Source organism: Sminthopsis crassicaudata, chromosome 3 (assembly GCF_048593235.1).
Source record: "Sminthopsis crassicaudata isolate SCR6 chromosome 3, ASM4859323v1, whole genome shotgun sequence".
NCBI lineage: Eukaryota > Metazoa > Chordata > Mammalia > Dasyuromorphia > Dasyuridae > Sminthopsis > Sminthopsis crassicaudata.
Window position 1 is genome coordinate 299,282,289 of NC_133619.1, and position 24,452 is coordinate 299,306,740.

General features: G+C 35.8%; 1 protein-coding gene and 1 long non-coding RNA gene across 12 annotated transcripts in view; one reads left to right on the forward strand and one right to left on the reverse strand.

Annotated features, from left to right (window-relative positions):
* MAP7D2 (MAP7 domain containing 2) overlaps positions 1-24,452 on the forward strand; it is a 172,358-nt gene that overhangs the window by 44,842 nt on the left and 103,064 nt on the right. The gene's annotated exons all lie outside the window — the stretch shown is intronic.
* The window catches only part of LOC141561426 (uncharacterized), an 80,681-nt gene that overhangs the window by 37,260 nt on the left and 18,969 nt on the right, over positions 1-24,452 (reverse strand). The window contains exon 3 of one of the 4 annotated variants that reach the window (XR_012488050.1): positions 5,852-5,990. The exons of the other annotated variants lie outside the window; for them this stretch is intronic. This is a non-coding gene — a long non-coding RNA (uncharacterized LOC141561426). The remainder of the gene's footprint in view (positions 1-5,851; positions 5,991-24,452) is intronic. 4 annotated transcript variants of the gene reach the window in all.

Here is a 24,452-nt window from a genome sequence, read left to right on the forward strand (position 1 = left end):
TCTTGGATTGTAAGTGGAGAAGGAGAAAAAAACACAAGACATCATCAGACATGGCCGATGTGTGTTAGTTTATTTCACTAAACTATACCTTTTCTTTATTATAAAGGAAGGTTTTCTTGGAAGGGACTGTTGGAACTTGACAAGAATGTCAAAAATGTTTGTCTGTGTAAATTAACGCCCATGTATTTTATGCATGTTACAGTTGAGTAGATTTTCTTCTTACTCCATCCCTTCTTGGTTGATTTTGTTAGTAATGTATGGAAAGGTTGATAATTTGTGGGTTTGTTTTTATATCCTGACACTTATTTAGTATTATTTATAAAAAGAATTATTTTTAATTTTTTTTCCTGCAGCTCTAGGATAAGCATACCATTTTATAGTCAGCAGAGACAATTTTGCCTTTCTTTTGCTCATTCTTGTGTTTTGACAACTAATGTTTCCTGGCCTATTTCAAATAATAGTTGTGACAGTGTAATTTGATTCTTTAATTTACTCCCGTTTTACAGGAGTAAAGCTTCTGGTATTTCTTCATTACAAATAAATGATACTTTAATTTTTGGTTTTTGATAAACTGTGCAAAGTCTATTTATTGCTTTAATTTTAAGGGAACTTTTTTTTTTTTTTAAAAACACTAATGAATGCTAATAATGGCTCACAGAACATCATCAAAGAACATGTATACCCTTGCCTTCCCCAGACTAATGAGTCTACAGAGAGACATGTTTCTCTCTAATAGATCATTCATACATATATTTCTATAAAAGACACATATATGCATACTTGTGCATATGTAGGTGAGGAACATGCATGAAGTTGGAACACGAATTGCCTCTGTCAGAAATTCTAGCTTACCACAAATAAGCAAAATTGCAAAATAGCTTCTTTTGGAAAACTCTACTTCTTAATATTCTATTCTAAAAATCTAGCTTTGCCCACTCACATAAGAAAGATTTTATTAGATTGTACTTTACCATATGTTCTAGCAAATGCTAATATGCCAGGCTTGGACATTCTAAACCACTGTTCCCAATCATAGGTCCATAGACCAGCCACAGCAAGTTTTAACTGTTACTGCCAAAGGTCCTTATTTTTGAGAACTTATTTAAAAAAAAAAAATTTATGAATTTTTCTCTTCATGCTTCTCTCAGTTTCCATCCTCATTAAGAGCCACAAATTTGAAGTTATAAAGGGTGGAGCAGTTTGTCAACAGGCAATCACAGGTTCATGAAACTCAGTGAAACTAAATTAAATGTGAAACTAGTGAAAACTAGGTTTATTATAAGAAAAATGAATTGCATTAACATGTCTACAATAAAGAATTTAAATATTTTACCCAATATTCCATATTATTTGGGTCACAATAAACTTAAATTCCTTACTTACATATATGTGATAACATAGAGCCTACTCAGTTTCTCCATCAGATTAAGATATAATTGGGAAATATTTAGCAAAATGAATAAAAATACAAAAGAACCCAGCTCATGTTGATATGTGGCTTTCCAAGTCAATTTCTTTATGTACAGTTTAATGGCCCCCATTTCATTTGAATTTGACATCACTGACCTAGACTTTGAGCACAGCCACTTAATTTTCAAGCTGTGAGAACATCAAAGTTGTTATGTAATCCCAAAAGAGAGAGAGAGAGAGAGAAAGCATACAGCTACTAAGACTACTGATTGTTGAAAAAGAAGGGAATGAAAGACTCGGCTGGGTTTGTAACTCACAGGGGAAGAGGGAAGGCAGGAGAGAATGAGAGGTAGTCAGACCAGCTGCTGATGAAATGGTTGAATGGGATTCTAGGATTTTTTTCCTTTTACCATTTTGCCTCTGGCCACACTTGAGAGTTCAGTCTGAAAAAGATCACTCTCCCCATTGTCAGCTTCCACAAGGTATATAGCCTAATGGCAAAGTCAGAAAAAAGCCTGTCTCATTTGGAATGGGAACCCTTCTCTCAGATCTAAATCATAAATACCTTTTCATACCCTTTCTGGTCTCCTTACAGATACTTCATTGGTTTTGGGGGTACAGTGAGATATGTGGTGAATTGAATTATTACTGTGATAGGGTGGAAGGCCATCAGAGATCATATAGTTCAGTCACCATATTTTACAGACTAGGATCTCAAAGCCTGGAGACATTTTTTTGTTCAAAGTCACATAATACTAGAGACAGGATTTGAAACCAAGTCCTTTGACTGGAGTTTGCTGCTCCTGAATGCTCTTAAACATGGTATAATGAAAATGCAAACACAATCCCACAGCACCAAAAGAAGTTATACAAGGGGCCCATGGCCCATGTGGCCCATGTGGTAGTTAGATGACAAAAATCTGATCTTTTTGTAATATTTTCCCTTATTCTCCATGGAAAAGGAAGAATATAAATTGTTTTTGCTCAACAAGGTTTTTTGTTGTTCACTTGATATCAATCAACATCATTTTCTTCAGTATTTCAAGGATCCATGATTTTGTTGTTGAAGGTATTTCTGGTACATAGAACTTATATTTAATAAATATATTAAATATTTTTAATTCTTTTTTTCCCTGAGGCAATTGGGGTTAAGTGACTTGCCCCAGGGTCACACAGAAAGTCTCAAGTGTCTAAGTACAGATTTGAACTCAGATCCTCCTGGATTCAGGGCCTGTGCCATCTAGCTGCCCCAAATAAATATATTTAATAAATTTCTATGGTTTCAGGATTTCCTTTGGGAATCTCAGAATTTAGTACAAGACTAGATGATTACAGAAAAGAGTCCATGCAAACATTCAGGCTAACAATATATAAAAAATATTTTACCCCACTAAAATGCAAAACACAAAGGATTCATACCTCAGGCCATATCCTGGAAACAATCAAGACAATTCTTTAGCAGATCTTTAGGACCTATTCCTCCTGTAGACTAATAGCACCACCTTATGGTTGAGATTTCTCAGAGGAAAATGTTCTCAGGGCTGCTAGAGTCCTCCATATTTGAGCACAAATGATAACAGAGGGCATGGGCCAAATTAGCGCCTCTACTTCAAAGCTTATTCTTAGATGCTCCTCATGCTCTGGTTCAAGAATTTGAATGATACTTCTTCATGAGGCTGATCCCAGGGTTCCTCTACTGAACTGTAAGAAATGGCAAAGCACTAATATCTTGGAGGAAAAAACCCAAATGGGATTGGAGAGAATTGGACATGATTGAAATGATCAAATAACAAAATCAAAGATCCCAAATATTTGGCCATTAATAATGTTTATCTTCCATTGAGAGATATTACCTTTATAGGTTTGACCAGGCCATATTCTTTATAAAATGTTTATTGAACTGAATTATTGAAGTTTGTGGGCAGACTCTATTTTAAGAATAGTTTGATTTCCAGTAGTTCTTTTGTAAGTCATTGAGTAGGTATGTGAAGCACATTTCCCCATAGAAACAAAGATACCATATAAACGATTGTTAGGTTATCAAGCCATTCTGGGTAAACCCATTTAACCACAATAGAGCTAAAAGAGTATTGTTTTAGCCTTGAACCTCAAGCCCTACTATGCCCTCCTGAACTCTCTGTCTCAAGCCCTAAATTTTATGAACTGATGACTCTTTCTTTCTATCAATCCCCTTTGAGTTCTGAATTCCAGTGAACCCTGAGCTTGAGCTTCAACAAATTGGAGAAAAAGATGCACATTAAGTGGAATTTGAGGTCTTATGGAGGTTCTGCTTGACAGTATTTAAAAGTATGACTTCTAATAAGTAAGAAAATTAAGTGAGCAAGTAGGAAACTATATTTTAAACATATTTCAATAGCCTTTATTCTCATCTTACCTTTCTGTGAATGGAAAGGATTGATTAGATTATTTGTTTTTTAAACCAAAATTGAATTTTATTATTTTTGAATAGATATTTGTGGGGCAGGGAATTAGAATAAAATCTGGAAAATTTGGGAAGGAGGAATTGTCAACTTGAAATATACCTAAGGGGTGCATCTAAGGCGGTACAATGGATAGAGCAACTTGTCCTAGAAAGAAGGGAGAACCTGAGTTCAAATATGGCTTTAGACATTTACTATCTGTGTGATCCTGAGCAAGTCACTTAACTAAGATTGCCTTGGAAGGAAGGAAAGAAGGAATAAATCTAGGGAGATAACTGTTAATTTAATTTAATTAGGGAGATAGTCTTTTAAATTTTTTCCTTCTGGAAGAGAAATTGAATTCAAAATGTTTTAACTTCTACCAGCAGGAAGTTTATTTTCAATATTTTATGTCTGTGTAGTCCTTTGTTAAAATGACCACAATGTTTAGGGGAATTTATCATAATGTTTTGGTCAGATAGTAACTATTGTGCATTCTTTCACATGAAGCCAAAGCATAGTTGTTTGAGAAATCCTGTGTTAGAGAAATTCTATTTTAAATATTTTCTCCTCTGATAATTTTAGCTGACTCCACATTGATTACAGAAGTTAGTGAAATCTCAGGTTACCTGGGAATCCATTTTTCTTTGTTACTATAAAAAGGAACTCTTAGAGCTGTTGTTAGACTGCCTTCTTCCTTTAGATGATTTTAAAGAGGCTTTAGTAGCTAGGAAGGAAGTGCCCAAAGCTGAGTGTTGTGGTTTTTATTACTTTAATTGCCACAAATGGATAAGCCTTTTAATACTTATCCAATAAGAGGCAGCTGGTCCAGCAGGTTTGAGAAAGTGCAGCTTTTTATTATTCATTTTCTCTGGGATTCCCACAGAGGTAACCACTGGATTTCCAGATGGATGAAGGGAGAGTTTGATGTGAATTAACCTCCTAGCCTCTGAATGGAATGCAAAGCACCTAAGGGAGCTCTTCATTCTACTGTTTCCCCTCACAATTATTTCCTATTTTTCCTTTATATTATTTCCTATATTTCCTTTACATATTCCTTTTTTGTTTTTTCTCTCATTAAGTTTTGAGTTCCTTGAATATAGGACTCTGTTTTGCCTTTCTAGCTCAGCTCTTAGTGCAGTGCATAGACACTTAATAAATGTTTATTGGCTGGCTGACTTCTGAGCATTTTTCTTTGGTCCACACAATATTCTCTTTCTCTCTCTTAAAAACCACTATGGAAAAACAAGTGTTGGACCATTATCAGTTCTTAGAAGTACCATTTGAGAATTATAAGCTTGTTACAAAGCTCTGTCTGACATAAAGTGAGACATCATTGGATTTAAAAATCATAGATTAAAAAAAAAAACATAATTAACATTTTAGGCTAATATTTTATGCTTTCAGGCAGGACTACTCTGATAAGTAAGGTGCTATTATGTTACTTCTTTTACAGATGAGAACACTTATTTGGAAAAAGTATGGCTGCAGCAATTGTATCTTTAGGGGTATCATAAGGAAATATGTAGACTTAAAATGATGAATGAACTATTTAAAAAATAGAAAAGTCATGGAATATGTTCACAAAATGCTCTAAATCACTATTCATCAGAGAAACACAAATTAAGATAACGCTGAGGTACCATAATACAACTCTCAAGATTGACTAAGATGACAAGAAAAGATAATGACAAATGTTGGAGGGGATATGGGAAAAATTGGTGGAAATGTGAACTCTGGAGAGCATTTTGGAACTATGCCCAAAGGTCTATCAAAAGGTTTATACCCTTTGATCCAGAAGTATTTCTACTTGGGTCTGTATCCCAAAGAGATCACAAAGGGACCCACATGTGCAAAAATGTTTGTGTCAGCTCTTTTTGTAATGGCAAAAAACTGGAAACTGGGTGGATGCTCATCAGTTGGGGAATGGCTGAATGAGTTATGGAAATGAATGTTATGGAATATTATTATTCTATAAAACAATCAGCAGGGTGATTTCAGAGAGCCCTGGAGATACTTACATGAACTGATGCTAAATGAAGTGAGAAGAACCAGGAGATCACTGTACACGGCAACAAGATGATCAGTTCTAATGGACATGGCTCTTAACAACAAGGTGATTCAGACCAGTTCCAATGGTCTTGTGGTAGGGAGAGCTGTCTGCATCCAGAGAGAGGATGTTAGGAAATGAGTGTGGATCACAATGAAGATTTTTTCAACATTTTTTATTGTTTGCTTATTTATTGTATTTTTCTCATTTTTCCCTTTTTTGATCTGATTTTTCTTGATAAATGATAAATGTGGAAGTATGTATAGAAAAATTGCACATGTTTAAACGTATACTTTGCCATCCAGGGAAGGGGTAGGGGGAAGGAAGGGAGAAAAAGGTAGAATACAAGGTTTTACAAGGGTGAATGTTGAAAACTATCTTTGCATGTATTTTGAAAATAAAAAGTGGGGCACCTAGATGGCACAGGGGATAGAGCACCAGCCCTGAAGTCAGGAGGGACCTGAATTCAAACTTGACTTCAGACACTTAATACTTCCTAACTGTAGAACCCTGGGCAAGTCACTTAACCCCCAATTCTCTCAGCAAAATAATAATAATAATAAATTTTAAAGAAAATTAAAAGCTGTTATTTTTTAAAATAAAGTATGCCATAAATATATTCAAACTATTAAAAAATGTTTTTCTCCTTCCTAGAAGAATATGTGCTCATACTTAGGTATTATATTGGGGGCAGTTCTGTAAAAAGAAGTGATCATTCTCACTGCCTGTGATTTAAGGTTGTGAGATATAAAGGAAAATATAATCAGTCAATAAACATTTATTAAGGACTTATTATATACCAGACTCTGCTAAGTACTGGAAATACAGTAAAACCAAAAGGCATACCATCCCCTCAGGGAGCTCAAAAGCTAATGGGGAAGACAATGTGTAAACAACTAAATGAGAACAAGCCACCTACATATGGAATTAAAATGATATATATTTTTTAAAATGACTAATTATTTGTTTTGGTGCTGCCAAAAATATTTTAGTGTTGTGGGTTGTTGTTCAGTTGTACCCAGCTCTTTGTGATCCTATTTGGGGTTTTCTTGGCAAAAATACTAGAGTAGTTTACCATTTCCTTCTCCAGTTCATTTTTTTAACATGTAAGTAAACGGAGGCAAACATTACAAAGTTACTTATCCAGGATCATATGGCTAGTAAAGACTTAGGCCAGATTTTAACTCAGCAAGAGGAATCTTACTGGCTCAGGCCCACTCTACTGTACCACCTACCTGCCCTACAATTTATGGGTAGTAATGTTTGAAGGCTGCAGCTGAGATAATTTTGTAACAAGGAATTGTCACTTCAGTATTTGGTAAGTCAGAATTATGATCAGATCATTGAGAATGTGTATATCCCTCATTTATAAAGATTTTTTTATTCATAAAGGGCACGTTTAAAAAATTAAAAATTTAGGCTTAAAATTCATGATAGGTTTTAAAATATTCATGTTCATTTTTATTTTCCTGTGGTGAGTAATGAAAAAAACTGACACTGAAACCACATCAGAGCCAGCAGGCTCCTGAGCTCTGTCATAATTTCAATGCGTTCAAGAGTATTTCCTAGGCTAGCATTGACCTTATAAAATTAAAAGAAAGAATGTATGTGATAAATTTGGGTCTTAACCATTTCAAGACTATGTTACTGGTACTTTTTTTTTTTTTTTTTTTTTAACACGACCTCTTTGAATCGTTTGCTTATCTAAAAGGGTTGCAATAAAACAGCCTTTCTCAGTGCTTTAATTTTATTTAAGTTATAATAGATTCAGACTGCATTGAGACTTTTGGGACACTCTGTATTTCCTAAATATATGTGAGGCTCAAATGAAATATTCCACAGGAAGCATTTTGCTAGCCTTAAAATACTGTGTGAATGTCAATTATTTTTACTGTTATTGTTAAGCATTTTTTCTGGAAATCCCAGAAACTGGAAGAAGTTGGGTTGTATAGTGGAGTTAGAAAGAAAAACTTGAGTTCAAATACATACTGTTATTAACTATTCCTGGATGCCTCAATTTCTTCATCTGTAAAATGAGAATGATAATAGCACCTAACCTACCAGGGTTGTTGTGAGGATCAAATGAGATATCTGTTAAGTGCTTTGCAAACTTCAGTGCACACAATGTTATGAATTTTAAATCCAATGATGTCCCATCTAATGTTAGAGCTCTAAGAGGTCTCTAATTCTCACATGGTATTTTAAAGAACTGACAGTGGTCCAAGATTATTCCCTCTTTGTTTCTCTATAGTGCTTTCTTATTCTATTTTTTTAAAAAATTATTGAGCTAAATACAAAAACAATAGAAAAAAGAAAAATAGAAAAGAGGAATAAAAAAAAAACCAAAATGTAGTCATGTGCTTGGCAGAACATCAGGAGGGATTCAGAATATATAAAAATAAATTTCCATTTCAAACAAGCATATGTAATAATAGAATAAATTATATTCGTGAGTGTCCATCTTTACTTTGCTTCCTTGTGGGTTATTCTCTCCATAGTGTTTTAAAAATATTTTTTGTTGAATTAAGTAAGAAATCTATGAATAAAGGAAGTCTCCTCAGAAGAGGCTTTGTCTAATTGAGATAATAACAAGGTTTATTTTGTTTTGATTTTTGACAAGGCTCAACTCTATGTGTTGGAGGGAAAGCTTGTTCTGCCTTTATTTTTAAAAATAAAACGCAAATTTTATGTATTTGTCGGCTCTTCATGTATCATGGCCTCAAAATGATCTGGCAGATATCATACAGTTTAAAAAATTGGGTTATTGTTCATTAGGAGACTCGAATCCTGTAGTCTTCTATGCAGAGTCTGATGCCAGTTAATTTCATCTTTACAAGAATTTATTTGTTTTGTCCCAGGCACAGTGTTGAGGTTACTAGACCAAAAAATGTCTGGGACATCCAGAGACTGGTCAGGGGAAGGGGGGAAAGAATATGCTACTTATAGATAAGAGAATCCACAATATATCAGAAATAAATGCAGAATTGGGGGCAGCTAGGTAACACGTTGAATAGAGCACTAGACCTGAGTTCAGATATGACCTCGGGTACTTACTAGCTGTGTGATCCTGGGCAAGTCAACCAATCCATTTGCCTCAGTTTCCCCATAAAATGAGCTGGAGAAGAAATGACAACCACTCCAGTATCTTTGCCAAGAAAATCCCAAATGGAGTGTCAGACATCACTGAAATGACTGAACAATAACAAATAGAATAATGAGAGTGGGATGAAGGGACTTAAGAAAGGAGCTAACAATTTGGGGGATATAAAGGGCATCTTACAGGAGGTCTCATTGATGTTAAGCTTTGAAGAGAGGCATGAATTTTAGGGGAAAGGCATGTTAAGTAGGAGATGGAATGTGATTTTCTTTTCCCTCAAATGGTTTTTAGTTTGATGGATAAACATGTGTTGCTTCTTTCTAGTATTCTGTGAAAATGAAAAGAGAAGCTTATCTTAGGAGTCACCTTAGAGCTTGGGGGTTGTTTGTTTGGCAAACTTCCCTCACCCACACTGTGTAACAGGATTATTCCAGGTTGCTAGTAAAGAATGTAAATTCTATTTGTTTTTTGCCTCAGGACAAGGTGGGCCAGTTAAAAATATATCTATCTGGTTTGATTTAATTTTTTTCTGACATTGAAATTTTTCCTCCCAGGTGTGCTTTAGCATTGGTTCAGTTCACCAGTTTTTCTTAAATGGCAATGATACTGTCTTCTAGGAGTTCGGAAGGACTTTAGGATTGTGAGCCCCAGTCAAACCATTTCAAAAGTACATAAGTGATTTTTAAAATTCCTTCCAGCTTTAACTGTCTAGGCATTCTGAGAATAGCACAGAGGGATGTTTGGTGACATAGTATTGTTGTGATAAAAACGCTTTGGAAACCTTCAAACACTGTATAAACTTGAACTACCGTTTGTTATTATCGGGTTTCTTGTTATAATGTTAGTGACCATAATAGAAATATTAACTGTGCTTGCATTAGTAACAATTAGAATCCCAGAATGTTAGTGATGGAAAGGACTTAGAGATCCTGTAATACCACCCCCTTATATTGCAGATTTGGAAACAGACCTTGAAAGTTGAAGTGATTTACTTGCCCAAGGACACTAAAGTCATCCCGCCGGCTCAGCCCAAATTCAAGAATAAGGATTTGCCACTGTACAGTATTAAGAACCTCCTTACACATCAAAGGTTGAAGTCTCCTAGGCTGGTGACTTAGCAAGGATTTCAGCCAGAAGGCTCCAATTCTCAGGGAGCAGGTGGCCATGCTGTATCAAAATTAGTTGCAGGATATTCATCTGAGAGACCAGATTAGGCTTTTTTGGGTTTTAAATTTCCTGATCAATAAAATGAGGAGCATTGTGCTAAGTGATTTCTAAGGTCCCTTTGCAGCTTTAACTGTCTATGATTATTAAAGGCAATGTCCAGAGCAGATGCAAGGACTGACTGAGATCAGGCAGAATGAGGATCAAGAGAAAAGAGAAACACGGTCATGATAGTCAACTGAAAGGGGGAAGGGGAGACATATATTTTTGTGGGTATTTACCTTGTCTTCCAGTTTTCTCTGAAATACAAGGGAAATGGTTCCTCTACTTAGCAAATATCCACCACTAAGTGGGGTAGACAGTCACAGGGCTCCAAAAAGAACCCACATTTTCATTGCATGTAAGAAAGGGAATTCCCCCTCCCACTGCAGTTACAGTAGTCAAGGAAAGCCCAGAATATAATTGTGAGTCCTGCATCTGTAAAAGTCCTGCAAATTGTAAAAGATATATCTTTGTCTTTCTCCCTTTGTATTTCCTCCTTGATCTAATCGAGGGAACAATCAACTGAAGAGATGAATTGACTGTGCCATTGAGGATGTTAAATAGCTAAGCCCTGGTTGAATTCAGGTGTGGGGAAGATGGCAAACTGAGAACTGCCTGTGGAAGAAAACCTTAGAGGGTTGGGCAGGGAAAAGAACTCCTTACCAGGAGAAAAATGACACTGTATCCATTAGGTAGCAGAGATACATTCTACAGAAAGGGACAGTCACTCAAGGGAGGAATCACCTTCAAGGAGCTAGCTCTGGCAATGGAGAGAGAAAGCAGACTCTGGGTCTCCAACTAAGGTAGTCCACCAGCAAAGTTATTGTATCAAACAAAGGAGAAGCTATGTGAAGATTACAAAGAAAGCCATTGGGAATTATGATTGTACCCCACTGTATACTTACACTACCTTTGCACTCAAGTTTTAATTCATGGCTACTGTGTGTATTTGTGGAAGAGGGGAATTGTTTTTGTAAAGTAATTTTAAAAAACATCTTTTTACACACTAGTGGGGTCTCACATGTAGCTTCATGGGTTCTACCAAGAGTTTTAGGTAGCAGCCACCTTTCAGTTATGGGATTCTGAGAGTGACCCAGAGAGGCTGTTATAGCATTATTTCTTTTTGAGACTCACTTTAAATGTTCACATTCTTCCTTTCCTCATTCCTTGGAAATTGAAAGTGCTTTAAATATCATCTTTACCTCCATCACAGTGTATTTTATGTTTTTTTTATTTGTTCTGTCTTTCTTCTACCCCCTTTTCCATATCAATTTTTCAAGGACAAAGATATCATTTAAAAAAAAAAAAGATTTAACAAAATTTATAAGTTACCTACTATATGCCCTGCACTATTCTGGGGAAACAAAATATGTCATTTCCTTTTATTTTTGCTTCATCAGTACCTAGTATAGAGGCTTATATGTAAATAGGTCCTTGTAAAACATCACCCTGCAAAACTACTAGAATTTTTAAAATCAAAGTATTTTAAAAATCAGGCACATTAAGGCTCTTTGCTTTTTGGCACACAATTGTATCACAATCTGTGTTTCATAAAAACTTCCAGTACATAAGCCTGGTTTTTAATGAATTCTTTTTCTAAAACCACAACATTTGTAAATTGGAAAGTTATTTTTACAACATTTTATGATTGAATGAATGACTTTAAGATGCCTGACTTACAAGCATTCCTTACATACAAATTTTCTCTGCAGTGAGGAGTCCCTATTTTAATTAGCCCTGAAGAATCTGCCAAGTACTTGCAAGAAGACCTTTCTGTTCTTAGGGATAGTTTATTACCATTGTCTAGGGAATCACAGGAACTAATGTGGAGGAGAAATAGCCCTCTCATTTCAGGGACATGAAGAAGGGGAATTTTCTAATTTTCTATTAATGAGGGGCAGATCCTTTTTCAATGGAAAGGGCCCATGAAAAAAGGAATTTCCTATTACTTATAGGGAGTAGCCAAATATAGCAGGAGGAAGATTCCTTTTTACAGTGCTTGATGAATTCCAAGCAAGATAATTCCTCCTTACTACTAATATCATGACAATTTAGTGACTTGGCAAGATGATGTTCTCATCATAGAATCATATTTGTATATATGGAAGAGACCTTAGAAGTCATTGAATTCAAACTCATTTTATGATGAGGAAACTGAGAATCCAGGTAGTTTAAGTGACTTACCCAGAAATAACAGATAGAAAATGGTAGAACCAGAATTCTAATTCTAAATACCATGCTCTTTCCATTGCAATCTACTGTCTCTTTCTGTGTCATTACTGTCAGGTTCTCATGTTGGCTCACAAATGCATATGTAAAACCAAACCAAACAAAAAAAGACTACAGTTACAGTTATTGTAGCTTTAAGAGCCAAAAAGCTCTTAACTTATTAAAAAAATTTATGAGAATTTTATGGATTAGTAATAATTTGAGAGACCTGGAAAGATAGTTTTCTTCTCATGAATGAAAAATACAGAGAGGAAGAAGTTCTTTCTAACTTTTATGATATGAAGTTGATGAGATCTGAATTTAAATCTAGCTTCAGAAATTAGCTATGTTTACTTCTGTTGGCTGAAGTTTTCTCAACTGTAAAATAAATGATAAAATACAACAGAATTGTTGTATGGATCAAATGTGATAATATTTGTAAAGGACTTGACAAAGCTCCTAGAATATAGTAAGCACACTCACTCAATAAGTGCTTATTCCTCTCCCTTCCTTTTCCTTGAAGAAACTTTATTTATATTGAATATTCCAAATGTATGGGACTGTACTTTTCAGACATGAAAAGAAGTCATCTGCTGTTATATTATTTGAAGTTATTTTATGATTTTCCTTACAAGTAAAATATTTTAAATAATGGTGCCCTTTATTGATTCCATTTTCAATAAATTATATATTTAATAACTTAAATACTTAATTCTAGATTAGGCTTTTAATATATTGGGAAATATGAATTACTTTCTATAAGAAAGGAAGTTTCTTGTGTTTATTAAATAATTAATGTGTTAGGATTACTAGGTGAATTCTCACCTTGTCACTATCCAGACAACCTGAGTTCTCACCTAGTAATCCTAACATCAAGGTCCCAATGAACCTTTTGCAGATTTTGTGGGACGTTTGCAAACTGCTGTCAAAAGAACTATTGGAGAAAATTCAGCTACAGAAATAATGACCAGACATCTGGCTAAGGAAAATGCCAATGAGATTTGCAAAAGAATTATATGGGGATTAGAAAAAGATGCTCCTTTAGAGGAGATCATAAGACGCTGTGCTACAGTGGGAACAAATGCTTTTTACACCCGGACAATGATGAACGTGGAAAGGCAGGGTCCCTCCTGGCAAGGGACTTCTAGAGAAACTCGGCGATGTTTTCAATGTGGAAAAATTGGACATCTAAGAGCTCAGTGTAGGTATGGAGATACAATGAGAAGACAGGGTGAAAGAAGACCTAAAACCCCATGTCCAAAATGCAACAGAGGACTCCATTGGGCATCAGAGTGTAGAATAATTCAGGGAAATGGGATGAGGGGCCCAGGTCCAGGGCCCCAGGCAAAAAAGACTTGGGGCATGATGGCAGCTGATGTTATACCCAAAGAGTCTTTAGAAGGTCAGGACTCTGATTTGATCAACCAGCAGAAAAGCAATCACATGGCAGAACGGGATTACCTGATAAGTGAGTCAAAAGGCAATCAGATTGCAAAAATGGATTACACTTGGGGAGAATACAGGCCTTTTCAACCAACAGGGCTGTGTCCAGTGCAAATAACTCCAATGTAATTGCCAGATGATGAGAAGAGATTTAGAAAGTGGTAAATAGAATGTAATTAGATAGGTTAACTGCCTGGGAGAGAGGGTTTGCTTGTATTTCTTCAGCAGGAGAAGGAATCAGATGGGTGCCAACGAGTCGTATTCGCCTTGTCCATCAGAGAGAGACAGAAAAAGAGAAAGATCTCAAAATAAAGGAGAAGATCTAAGAAACATCTGACACTGAAAGAGCATGGCTAATAAAAAGACTGTTAAAGAACTTTAAAACCAGCAGGAATCATTGGACTTCCTCACACAAGATGAGACTAATGGACAATGGACTTATGGACATTTATAAATTTTCAATTTATGATTATTTGATTATGTTATTTGTCATATACTTCTAGCATGTATTATGTTACTATGTTACTATGTGCTTATGTAATTTATGTAATTATGTGTAATACTTCCCATATTGATGGATTTATGTTTCAAGATCATGACTGTCCCATGTTCTAAATCAAAAGAAAGGGGGAGATGTTAGGATTACTAGGTGAGAACTCAGGTTGTCTGGATAGTGACAAGGTGAGAATTCAGGTTGGACAATTACAAGGTGAGAACTCAGGTTGACTTGATAGAAGGAGCAAGCTCATTGGCTGAAGTGGTTCTTCCCAGAAGCCCTTGCATTATCCCACGCCCATTCTCTGGGAGGATAAAAGAGACAGCATTGGGCCCAGAGAGCAGATCGGCCTGGAGAAGGATAAGAGCTGGAGGAGATTCAGAGCCAGGATTCAAGAAGAAGACTCTGCATTGCATCAGGCTTGACGGGGCTCTCTGCAGGAAGGGAAGTCACTTCTCTGGACAAGAGTTAACAGCAACTGCCTGGGGACAACGGTTCACTACAGGAAGAAGAATCTGTCGGAGAGATTTGAGTAGAAGACACAGCAGATCTCTTCCCAGAGAGTGATCCGGCAGCTTCTAGAGACGACAGCTCGCTACAATAATGAATGGGAATGGAAGCTCTGAGCTTACTTGAAAAAGATGTTGAGAGAGCTCACTTGAACCTCATAACTACCTTTGGAGATAGGGACTGTTTTTAACTTCATTTTATAGATAGTGAAGTTCAGAAGTAGAGCTGGGCTAAATGATTCACCCAAAGTTATACAGTTGTCAAATATTTGAATTCAAGACTTCAAGGTCAACAACTTTGTCCACTACACATTGTTGCTTCTAAGTTTCTATGGAAAATCTCCATTGTAGTCCTACGATGATTGTGATGGAAACATGACCCTGTGTTTTCAAAGGCTGTGTCAGCTATTAAGTAAAATTGGCTTTGGTTAGGGTCTGGTGGTAGGCTTTGTGTTTGTTGCCTGAGGCCCATTGCCAAGTCGAGCATAGGATGATGAATTATTTAGGTACCAGAATTCTTGAAGACCTGAAACTAAATTATAGAAGGGTTAAGCTATGTTGATGATCCAGTGCATAGCACAGTTCCTGGCTTAATAATAATTAATAAATATTGATTGATGGATGGATGAAGGAAATCTTTGAATCCGTGAAGTCACAGGTTTTGAAATATTAAATTTTTATGTGAAAATATTTCATGTGTTCCAGGCAAAAGCTTTAACAAATGGAAAGTTCTTAAGTTATGCATAACTATTCCATCTTATCTTAACTATATTCATTCATGCTGGGAAAACCAATTAGTCAACATTAGATCATATGTTAATAGAGTAGATTCATGTGGAAACATACTGGATTTTTTTCCTTCAAATATCAAGATTTGCTTAATTGTCTTGAGAGAAGACAGGCATTTTTTCATTGGAAAGCCAAACAACTCAACTCTATATGTACTACATCTGGAGTTCAGAGGACCTGGCCTCCTACTACCTGTTCAACTTTGGGCAAAGCACAACCTCTCTGGGTCTCAATTTCTTCAAATTTAAAATGAGATAATTGGGCTACTCCTGACTGCTGAGGTCCCTTCCATGTCTAGATGAGCCTTCATGTCGTTCCTTTTCTCATTCTGTTTTTTTTCCATTCCTACCACTTTCTTTTCATGGCCTGCTCATATTGTGGCACTTACTCTGTCTCACTAAAAATGGAAAAGGCAGGGGGAAGAGGGTGAGATCTTCCCTGGAGTACCCCCGGGGTGGGGGGGACAGTAAGTAGGAGGGAGGCCAGGAGCTTTGCTGATTCATTTGCTGCAGGAGGTTTGGTTTGTGAAGGAGATCAGTGTTTAAACACAGACATGGGAAGTCATCCCAGAGCAGGATGGGAGCAGGAGAGCAAATATTAAGGTAAAGGGTTAGGAAGATGTGCAATTGTATTAGAGATAAGCTAATGAATGACTGCCTCTTGTAAGGAGAGTAGAACTTGGCCCATCTTCCTAATCTCTGTGTGAGAAGTGTCCTGTAATTGTGTTCATATAGTTCTTGTGTTTGTCTTGGCAGATAGATCCCCAGATATTTTATTTTGTCAACAGTTATTTTAAATGGAATTTTTCTTTCTATTTCTTGCTGATGGACTTTGTCTATAATATATAGAAATGCTGATGATTCATGTGGGTTTATTTTATATCCTGCAACTTTGCTAAAGCTTTGAATTTTTTCCAGTAGGTTTTTGGATGATTTTTTAGAATTCTCTAAGTATATCATCATATCATTGGCAAAGAGTGATAGTTTTATTTCCTCATTGCCTATTCTAATTCCTTTAATTTCTTTTTCTTTTCTTATTTTCTTATTCTAAAGTCAACATTTCTAGTACTATGTTGAATAATAATGATGATAATGGGCATCCTTGTTTCACCCCTCATCTTATTGGGAATTTATCCTATTTCTCTCCATTACAAATAATCCTTGCTGTTGGTTTTAGATAAATACTGCTTATTATTTTAAGGAAAACTCTCTTTATCCTTAGGCTCTCTAGTGTTTTTAATAGGAATGGGTGCTGTATTTAGAATATAATATGATTTCTGTTGGTTTTGTTATTGATATGGTTGATTATGGTAATAGTTTTCCTCTTATTGAATTAGAACCACATGTCTCACTTGTTCATAGTTTATTATTCTGCTGATAAGTTGCTGTAATCTCTTTGCTAATATTTTATTTTCATTTTTCGCATCAGTATTCATGAATGATTTGTCTATCATTTTCTTTCTCTATTTTGGCTCTTCCTAGTTTAGGTATCAGTACCATATTTGTATCATAGAAGGAGTTTGGCAGGACTCTTCTTTACCTATTTTTCCAAATAGTTTACATGGTATTGGAATTAATTGTTCTTTTAATATTTGGTAGAATTCACTTAGGAGTCCATTTTTGGCCCTGGAGATTTTTCCTTAGGGAGTTCATTAATGGCTTGTTCATTTTCTTTTTCTAAAATGGGACAATTTAAGTAATTTATTTCCTCTTCTGTTAATTTGGGCAATTTATATTTTTGTAAATATTCATACATTTTAGTTAGATTGTTAGATTTGCTACCATACAGTTGGGCAAAATAGCTCCTGATTATTACTTTTTCATTGATTCAATCTTTTCATTTTTGATGCTAGTGATTTTTTTCTTTCCTTTTTCTAGTCAAATTAACCAGAGATTTATCTATTTTTGTTTTTTTCTTTCCTTCATAAAACCAATTCTTGGATTTATTAATTAAATAATTTTCTTAGTTTCTAGTTTAGTTTCTTAGTTTAGTTTAGTCTAGTTTAGTTTCTTAGTTTAGTTTTTAGTATTTTAGTTTTGTATTTAGTTTAGTGTTTAATATTTTACTAATCTCTTCAGAATTTCTAATTCGATATTTAATTGGGGGGATTAATTTGTTCTTTTTCTAGCTTTTTTATTTGTACTTGATCTCCTCTTTCTCAATTTTATTTATATTACTATTTAGAGATATAAAATTTCCCCTAAGAACTGGTTTGGCTGCATCCTATAAGTTTTATATGTTGCTTCATTATTGTCATTCTCTTGAATGAAATTATGGATTGTTTTTGTGATTTGATGTTTGGTCCACTCATTTATTAGAATTATATTATTTAATTTCCAATTGGCTTTTTCCCTGTCCCTTTATTGAATATATATTTTAATTGCATTGTGATCTGAAAAAGGAAGCATCTACTACTTCCATCTTCCTAATTCTCTATTCGGTTGTTCACACCTTTCTTGGTCTGAATCTCTGGGGACATGCCACCCCCACTTTGTAGTCCATGAATTATAGCATAAATTCCAGATTCTTTAGTCTGACATTGTAGGTCACAACCCTGTCCTCTCCCAAATGTCCTTTCTATTTTGCTCTATTTCTCTGAATATTGCCTCTTCTTCAGAACACTTATTAAAATCCATCTTTTCTAAAAATATTTCTCTAACTCTCCCAGCCTGAATCAATCACTCCTTTTTCTAGAGTAATTAATACCTTTACAATGCACTAAATAATTCAATTACTAAATTGGTAGCAGCTCTATTGTCATCTCAAACTCCTGTTAAAGTTTTTTGTTATTAAAATTATATTTCTGCTTTTTGTCTCCAGCTAGCCTGTATTCAGGCTTGGACCATCGCTTAGAATTCTGCAGAATACTTATTTGTGATGGGTCTTTACCAATTACCTCTCACTGCTTTTCCAACAGATACTTAAAATCCTCAAATTTGGATTTCTAGTCCTAGTTCTTCTGCATGATCTTGGACAAGCCATTTGCATACTCTGTTTCTCAGTTTCTTTATTTGTAAAATAAGCAACTTGGCCTGAAAGAGATCTTGTGAGGTCCTTTCAATTATGTTTCTATGAATCCAAATTTTTTATATTTACTTTAGAAGCCCTATACTATACTCCAGTGTACCTCCTTGCCTCCAAGACTAGTAAACTGTTTCTACCTTCTTCCCTTAGCTTAGCTGTTCCCTAACCTAGCAAGCCCCACCCATTTTCAGTTTTTTAAGATCAACGAATTAAATATTTATTGACTGTGATAATGACATCTGTTTCTTTCAAGTTTTCCACCCCTGCTTATGGGCATAATCAGACTTGCCTCATAGTTTTGTTAGGAGGAAAGTGCTTTGTATACCTTAAAAAAGGGCTGTATAGTTTGAGATTTAATTAATAATATGCTATCATACTAAGTGCTTAATCCTTCTTAAAGCTGAATAATGATGATAATCATAATAATAATAGCTAGCATTGCCTATTACTTTAAAATTTGCAAGTCAATTTACAAATGTTACTTTATTTTATCCTCACAAAAATCCTGGGAATTAAGTGCTATTATTACAGATCAGGAATAAAGCAGAGGTCAAGCAACTTATTCAGGATCTCACAGTTAAGTATTTGAGTCTAGATTTGGACTCTTTTTTTCTGACCTCAGATGTAGGGCTCTATCCATTATACCACTTAGCTTTCGTTTTCATTTTCATTTGAAAAAATGAAACATTTATCCACTCCCAAGAAACTTAAATTCTATTGGGGTAGGGAGGTACAACATCTACAAAGGTTTTCAGTTATATTTGACTCTTTATGACCTCATTTGGAGTTTTATTGGCAAAGATAATTAGATTGTTTTGCCATTTCCTTCTCCAGATTTTTTTTTTTTTAAACAGGTGAGGAAACTGAGGCAAAAGAGGTTCAAGTGACTTGCTGGGAGTCACCCACCTAAGAAATACATGAAGTCAGATTTGAACTTCAGATAATGAGTCTTCCTGATTCCAGGCCCAGTATTCTATCCACTTCACCACCTACATTTCCCCTTTTGGGGAAATTGGAACGAATTTTATCTTTCTTCTTCATTAATAGCCCCATCAGATAATTGAAGATAGGTATCCTAAGTCTCATAAGCTCTTTCTTCTCCAGTTCCATGAATAAATGAATTTATTAAACCTGTACTATGTACCAAGATCTGGGGATAAACTGCCCTATTCTCAAGGAATTCACACTCAATTTGGGGAAGATAACGTGTATGAAAGAGTAAAGCTGGTTTTCAAGGAAAGGTGTTGAAATTGTAAGGGTGTAGTAGCTGGATGGATAGAACTCAGAAATAAACTTAAAATAGATATCCTAATTAATTTAATAAATGTAATATATTTATTCCATCTAGTTTGTAAGTACAGTGACCACTTGTGAGCCTGATCTCACAACTACTGGCCAGCTAGAAGCTCCATTTCTCAAATGGGGCAGTTTGCCTCTCCTTAGGCAACCTAATGGCCCTGAACTCTCAAAAGGCTTAAGGTATTGATTTCAGCCTTAGTGTAGATTCCCCACTGACTTTACCCCATTATGCAGCTCAGAATTCCTAAATTCCAGCTACCAGCCTCAGCCACCCCTGCTGCAGGGACCATAAGGATGTTCTACTGTGCTCAGCTTCTAATTGCAATGTCCACGCAGTCTGACAGCAAAATTATGGAAGGCTGGAAGAGACCAGAGCTCCTAGTCCTGTATGCAATGGCTTGATTTCATCAACTGCAAGCTGATGCTCTGTGGGAGATACTCCTCCTCTCTATAAATGTGCTATTAAGAAAGTCTTTTCCCTCCAGGAGGTAATGCTCAACTTTTTTTTTTCCCCCCCCAGATATAGAATAGCTATTTATCTCTTCTATCACAACATAAATAACAATAATGGTAGCTAGCATTTGTATAACACTTAAAGGTTTCTAAAGGTGTTATCCCATTTAACCCTCACAATTCTTGAAGATTAACCAGAATTACTGAAAGTCCAACTTTAGCAACCCATTACCCCCTATTCAAAGAACTCCAGGGCTTACTCCTAGCTTCAAAAGCACTATTAGTGTTCAAAAGCACTATAGAACCTAGCTCTCTCCTATTTTTCCAGTCTTCTTAGATATTTTCTGATTTGGTGACAATGGCCTCCTTGACATTTTAGGAACAAGATAGTCTATCTTTCTGTTCCAGGCATTTTCTTTCATGCCCCCTCCTCTGCCATGTTTAGAATGCTTTCCTTCTTCATCTCTACCTTCTGGCTTCATAAAATCCCACCTTCTACAGGAAGCCTTTTCTCATCCCTCTTAAATCTAGTGCTTTCCCTTTTTAAAATATTTCCTGTATATTTCTTGTTGATACATGTTTATCATCCCCCCCCAAAAAATAGATTGAGATTTCCTTGAGGGCTAGCACTCTCTTTTGCCATTCTTTGTACCCCCAGTGCTTACTATAGTGCCTGGCACATAGTAGGTATTTAGCAAATACTTATCCACTGGCTGAATACCCACAAGGTACTCCAAAGCTAGAAATATCCCTTCTATCTATATATAGTTCCTAAAGCATAGTAAGTGTTGATGGATTAGTTCCCAGATTCTAGTTTCTGATTTATATTCAGAAAGGGAACCTCAAAAGCAAAGGAAAGAAGCCAGGTACTGGAAGAAAGTATCCTTTCAGGCTTACCTTGGCAAAAACATATCCTCACCATATGCTTCACCTACAAGTTGCAGTGTTACTCCTGGGAAGGAGGAAAAAGATAAGCCCTAGTGAATTCCTTATCCTTGAAAGTCTTCTGACAGACTGAATGATCACTTTTGCAGAGGTATTAAAGAGAAAATTTCTGCTCAGATAGGGGTATAATTAGGTGATCTCTAATATATCTTCTTTTTACATGCAAAAATCATTTTCATTATTCACCTTTGCAAAACTTTTATGTTAACAGATTTTTTCCCCCCCTCTCTTCCTCCTCTCCCTTTCCCAAGACAATAAACAATCTGATACAGGTTAAACATATGCAGTGCTTCTAAACATTTACATATTCGTCATGCTGTGCAAGAAAAATCAGACCAAAAGGGAAAAAAACACAAGAAAAGAAAAAAAAAATCAACAAAGATGAAAATACTATGCTTTGATCCACATTCAATCTCCATGGTTCTCTCTTTGGATTATGTTGGCACTTTCCATTCCAAGTCAATTGGAATTGCCTTGGATCACCAAGTCCATCTGAAAAACTTTCATCTTTAAGATTCCATGATTCTGTAATTAAATCATAGGACTGTTGAGGATCTATATCTCCCAAGTCCTACTTGCAAATTTAGGACCTTTCTAGCACTCCATGACATTCCTAGGCTCATGGGTAAGTCACTGGACCCAGAGTCCCCTGATACCAAAATTCCTGGTTCTCAGTCAAGTGTCTCATTCAGATAGCCTGAGGACTACTTGGAGAGCTAAGAGAAGCTTCTCTTGAGTATTAAATGCTGAAGACAAATGTCATTTGTCTTCCAAATCTACTCAGCCATCCATCAGCCTGGGGATGGGAATGTGACAAGATCTAAAGATGGTGATCAGGATGATGAAGGGACTTCCACTATGTTTGAGATTCACTTGAAGAAATAGAGATGTTTAACCTGAATGACAGAAGATTGAGACAAAAATGTTGGTAAGCATCTAATTAAGTACCTATTATGTGTTAGGCACTGGGGACACCAAAAAAAAAAAAAAAAAAAAAAAAAAAAAGTGAATTTGTCTTTACCTTCAAGGATTTCACATGGCAAACAACATAGAAAAGCTGAAAATGGGGATGGCAGGAGAGAGGATCCATTTTGGGGCATATCCAGAGGAAAATATTGAGGGAAAATCCCTCAATGAAAGATCTAATTAGAGTTCTCCATTATGAACCATCCAAACCTTCCAATCAAAAGGTGAGAAGGGCCCCAAAATGCAATGGGCCAGAACTCTGGGGAAATATACTTGAGGCAAGGATTCTTACAATAAGGCATTGATGATATAATGGTTACCTAGTTTAACATGGTGATTAATAATTCTCTAGTTCAGTATGATTAATTTAATCCTACAACAAGGTGTTAACTCAGTGGAATTGATAAGGCAATGGTTATCTAGTTTAGCATGTGAGTTCTCTAGTTCAGTATCATTGATTTAATCTTACAACAAATAATGGTTCCCTAGTGATATAATGATTGCTTTATACTCAGTATGATGAATTGATTTAATAGTAATAGAGTATTTAAGAGGGGGACCTAGAGGGGGTCCTAGAGGGGGACTCCAAGAGACTTAAAGACAGAGACCCTCATGGTGGCTGGCCTTTCCTCCTTCACTTCTCCACTGAGACCAAAGCCCGTTTGAAGGTCCTCCAGAAAGCTAGCCCAGCCTCAGGTGAAGGAGATAATAAAGACTTTGAACTTTATTCCCAACTATTCTCCTGGTGATTATTCTGCTGAGACCTCCAGAAAGCTGACCAGAACATTACACCAAAGGCCAGATGGATGGTAAGGAAGTCTGAGTGTCAGAACTGATGTGAGTTGCAGAATGATGAGATTCTGAAGACCTTGAGGAAGTCCTGAGAAGCACAGCTGGATAGGAAATAATGAGATGGCTCTACAGGGCTCTCTCCTTAAATGGAATACACTGGGAGGACCAGAAAAATGTGAGCTTTGTTTTCAAGTATTTGAAGAAGTCTCATGGGGAAAAGAAATTATAATTACAATAATTCATTTATGTGATCCTTCAAGGTTTACAAAGCTCTTTTCTCTTAATGTTCCTATGAAGTAAGAGGTACAAATACTAGTCTTCCTTTCTTTCAGATGTGGAAACCAAGGCTGAGAATACACTTGATCTATGGTCACCCAGCTAGCTAGTGTCCAAGCTGAGATTCAAACCCAGATACCCAAACTTCAGTTCTGAAGGCCTTTCCACGATGTGCTTTATTACTTGGTCTGCTTGACTTTGTAGAATCGATTAGTGGAAATAAAAAAGGAGGTTTAATTTTTTAATTAAACATTCAATATAAGGAAAGATAGGAAAGCTATCCAATTGCCTCTCCTTCCCCACATCTCCTAGTTACTGGACATCTTAAAGGGATTCAGTTTTGTGTCTCTGTGCTTAACTCACATGATCTCCGAAATTCCTTAAGGGTACAATTCTGCAACCATGGCTAATACCATACTAGCGATGGACATTGTTAAATTCTAAATTTTATCCCCTTTGTTGTGAACCTTCCTTTTAAATTAAATCTGTATTACTAAGAAGAGCTAAGTCTATCAATAGTGATTATTTGTACTGTGTTACTATTATTGTATACAATATTCTCCTGTTTCTGCTCACTTCACTTAGCAACTTTCCAGATTTTTCTGAGATTTGGCTGATCACTCCTTAAGCAAGTCGATGAGCCTGGACAAATCTCCAAACATTTATAAAGGCTCAGTTTGAGCACTGCATATATTATTTCAGAAAAAGAGGATTTTACATGAAATTTTTATTGTTATTAAATTACTTCAGTTGGGTCTGACTCTTTGTAACCCCATTTTGGGGTTCTTTTGGCAAAGATAACTAGTATGATTTGCCATTTCCTTCTCTAGCACATTTGATAAATGAATCCCTATTGATAACTGGTCAAAAGATATGAACAGACAGTTTTCAGATAATGAAATAAAAACCATCTATAGTCATATGAAAAGATGCTCTAAATCACTATTGATTAGAGAAATGCAAATTAAAACAACTTTGAGGTCCTACGTCATAGTAGTAGTTTTTAGATTGGCTAAAATGACAGGGAAAGATAATGATAAATATTGGAGGGGATGTGGGAAATGGGACA